Genomic DNA, 4595 nt, shown 5'->3' with positions numbered 1-4595 from the left:
CTTCCGAATCGATGATCCATACTGTTAAACATGATCTAGAGTATTTGAAACTTCTAGAAAATAAATTTCATAATTTTTCGAAATCATTATAAAGACCATCAAGCGGATATAAAATGAACGGTCAAAATCGAACGACGTCCTAAAAATGGATGATCGGATCCTTCAATTTAAGATCGGGGTTATTGATCTTTATCTAGGTAATGAATAGAATTTTCTATCAAAAATTCAAGCGATTCCGATTCTTTTACACCGTTAAACTAGCAAGTATCACATACCGGCCGTTAAAAATTGTCACTTTTGTGAGCTTTTGATCGTAAGATAAATGATATCGAAAAATTATGAAATTTGATTTCTAGAAGTTTTAAATATTCTAGATAATATTTAACGGTCTGGATCGTTGATTCGGAAGCTCTATTATCGAAAACGACTTATGAGTACGAGAGCGATCTTACTCATAAGAGTATAGTAGCCGGACTCTATATATATATATAGTAGTCTTGTATGTTATTAGAAGCACAGAGACTTTTATGCTCCTAAACCGTTGTTGATGATTGAGTTTTCAAATCGACGATCGGTTCCATTAGACTTGATCTAGCGTATTTTAAGTATCTAGAAAATAAATTTTATGATTTTTCGATATCATTTACCTAGCAATCAAAAGGGATCAAAATCAACAATTTTTAATGGTCGATATATATCATTTGCAAATTTAATGGTGTAGAAATATTCAAATCAGATAAAATTTTGATAGAAAATTTTTTATACTATTTAGTGCAAAGATCAATATCTCTGATTGAAAATTTTAGTGCTATATCATCACTTTTTGTGAGATTTTTATTTCCAGCCGTTGATTTTGAACTCTTTCGATCACTGGGTAAATGATATCAAAATATCGCAAAATTTATTTTCTAAATACTTCAAATATGTTGGATCAAGTCTAATTGAGCTGATCGTTGATTCAAAAGCTCCATCATCGAAAACGACTTAGGAGCACGATGACCTCCGTGCTCCTAATAGCACACAAGACCTATACACACACATTTTCAGTAAACTGACCAAAATACCCTTATCACTTTTTCTCTCATTTTTTTTTTCTCTCGTTCTTTTTTCTCTCTCTCGGAAGGAGGAAGTGGAGGCGGAGGTGGAAATAGCCTTCCTCGCCTTTGCTTCGCACGCCCTCGCCCTCGCCCTCGCCCTCGCCCATACACCCCAGCCCTCCTCACCTCCGACCCTGCTGAGGTCGCGCCGCGACCCTCCTTCTCCACTAGGGCACGGCGACGTCGAGACGCAGACCCTTCTCCTCCACCGTGCGTTGAAACGCTGAGACGTCGTCGGAGGCGGCGAGATCGCCTCCGACGACATCGCGGTGGTTGCCATAGAGAGCAAGGAAGAGGTGGTGACAACAAATATATATATATAGAGAAAAAAATAAGAATAATAAAAAATAAAAATAAAAAATATTTTTTTTCTTACAGAAAAGATCAAAAAATATAGAAGAAAAAAGAAGATGATTAAATTGTATTGTTAAAATAAGATTACACTGTTTAAAAAAAATTGCACTGTTTTAATGAAAATTACACTATTTGATATAGAAATTACACTCTTTTGAAATAGATTTTANATTGCACTGTTAAAATAAGATTATACTGTTTAAAAAAAATTGCACTATTTTAATGAAAATTACACTATTTGATATAGAAATTACACTTTTTGGAATAGATTTTACACTCTTTAGGCCAAAATTGCACTATTTAGGAGAATTTTGGACAATTTCTTTTCCTTTTCTTTTTCTCTTTCTCTTCTTCTTCTTCTTTTCTTCTTCTTCTTTCGTCACCGCCTCCCGCCCGGCCCGAGTCCACTGCTCTTCCTTGGTTCTTCTACAGTTCCACTCCCGTCCTTCAAAACCCCCAGCTTCCTCCACCCCACATCACTCAAATCTCTCCCCCCCTCTCTCTCTCTAAATTCATGGCGGTGAATCGAGATCATGACCTCATCCCTTTGTCCCCGAGCAACTCATCACTCTTCTTCTCCAACCTCAACACCGAGGTAAGTAACCCTACTGTCGATGCTTCTCCCACACAATTGCCCCTTGTTTCTCTCACTTAATTAAGTAAAATATTGTGCGTTCGCTGTGGTGGCCCTCCACCTCCCACAAAAGTCGACGGGCTCCTTCTTCCCCGACCGAAGCACTTCCCTCGGAACCCTAATGGGCGTCTCCTTCCTCGACCTCCCCGCACGGTGCCCAGCACGCCGTGACCATAACGGCACCGACGTCGGCACCGCTGCCAAAGGGAGGAGGCCGAGGCGGCGGAGCGGCAGCGGCGCAGCAGCCGCAGTAGGGGGAGAGGGTGGTGGCGCCCCTGTCGCGGTGGCGCCGGCCTCACTAGGGGAGTTCCTGCAGGTAGAACGCAGGATCGGCGAGGGGAGGGAGGGGGGTGGGCGGTCAATGGGGACTACGCCTACGGCGGCGGCGGCAGCCCTGGCGCGGCGGAGCATGAGGTGATAAGAGGGGGCCCCGGCGTGGCGGAGTAATTTTTCCTATTTCACAAAGAGGGCGGCGGAAGAAGAAGAGAAAGAGAAAAAGAAATGAAAAAAAAATAGTGCAAAATTCTTCAAATAGTGCAATTTTGGCCTAAAGAGTATAAAATCCATTCCAAAAGAGTGTAATTTTTATATCAAATAATACAATTTTCATTAAAACAGTGAAATTTTTTTTTAAAACAGTGTAATCTTATTTTAACAGTGCAATTTCATCTTTTTTCTATATTTTTTTTATTTTTTCTGTAAGAAAAAAATATTTTTTATTTTTATTTTTTATTCTTTTTATTTTTTTCTCTTTTTTTTTTGTCACCACCTCTTTCTTGCTTTCTATCGCATCCGACGACGTCTCGGCATTCCAACGCGCGGTAGAGGAGAAGAGCCTACGTCTCGACGTCGCCGCGCCCTAGTGGAGAAGAGAATCGTGGCGCGGCCTCAGCAGAGTCGGAGGCGAGGAGGGCGGCAATGCACGGGCGAGGGCGAGGGTGTGCGGGGCAGAGGCGAGACTAGTTGTATTTGCCTCCGCCTCCGCTTGCTTCTTCGGAGAGAGAAAAAAAAGAACGAAAGAAAAAAAAGAGAAGAGAGAAAAAATAATAAGGATATTTTGATCATTTTGCTGAAAATCCGGTCCGAACCTGCAAAATTAAAAAAATGTGGCTACTTTTACAAAAGCGTAAAACTAGTGAATTTTTTATGCAAATTGGCTAAATAATTTTAAATAACAAAAATTTTCTCATATATCTACATTTAAAAGTGGGGATAGCATTGTCGTTGTCACTATTGTGACACGTAACTTTAAATTGGATAACACCACAGCAAATATTAAATGCAAATATAAAACACAATCACCTTCAATTTGGCATCTGGAATAGCATTAATTTTTGTTTCCCCACTAATCTTATATTTATTGCTATACAGCACCTGTGTATATATGTGTTTAATTGGACAGCTACTTAAAGCTACAATGGTCCTCCAAATCTAAAATGTATTAAATGAAGCTGGAAAAGTTTCTAAAATAAGCTAAATTATTTACTTTTCACTTTATTATGGAAAATCAGGCATTCAATTGATGATAGATACCATTAAATAATATTTAAATTATTTGAACTCTATGAACCCTATATAATAATTTTATGATTTTATTGTGAAATATATTACTTCTTAGATATATTTCCCATCAAATCAATTTTTTAGATAATATAGTATCAGAGTTAATTATAAATCTTTTCATTTTATGAGGTCGTGTGGTCGATTGCTGCTTTTATTGTAAATATCAATTCCACATGTTTTTCTGAATCTGATTCTTAATAGATCGATCTTTGTCATTCAAAGTGGAAGCAAACGCCCTATTTATTTTTGGAAGTATTTAACTTTAATATACTATTCAAACCCAAAGGTTTACAATTACTCGTTACATAATTTTAAAACATTATTAATTTAAAGGTTTAATTTCATACAGGTTCCTGCAAATATAGTAAATTGTAAATACATCCCTATAAAGTTTAATTTTTATATATTGTCCATACAAAAGTACTGATATTTTCAAATATATTTCTGCCGTTAGAATCTGTTAGAAAAAAATAGTTAACCATAGGTAAAATAGTTAACCCTGATTAGTTAATGATAGGGATGTCAACGGGTCGGATTCGGGGCGGATTTTCAAAAACCCGAACCCGAACCCGACTCCAAATCCGAACCCGACGGATTTTAAAAATCTATATCCAAATCCAAACCCGACCAAAAATCTGAAACCCGAACCCGAAACAATTATTTCTTTTTTCAATATTTCAAAATATATTATATTAAATCTAAATTTTTAAAATACAAATTCAAATATAATATCAAATTTTTATATATATATTATATATAATACAAAATAAATTCGGGTTCGGGTCGGGTTCAGTTTCGAGTCGGGTACAGTAAAAATCCATATCCGTCGGATTTCTATTTTTTATATCCATATTCGAATCCATATCTATTTAATTTCGGATATATCCGTTTCATTCAGATTCGGATAAAATTTCGGGTATTCATACCCATTGACATCCCTAGTTAAT

The sequence above is a fragment of the Ananas comosus genome, linkage group 9, assembly GCF_001540865.1.
Source record: "Ananas comosus cultivar F153 linkage group 9, ASM154086v1, whole genome shotgun sequence".
Lineage (NCBI taxonomy): Eukaryota > Viridiplantae > Streptophyta > Magnoliopsida > Poales > Bromeliaceae > Ananas > Ananas comosus.
This window is presented reverse-complemented; position numbering follows the sequence as displayed.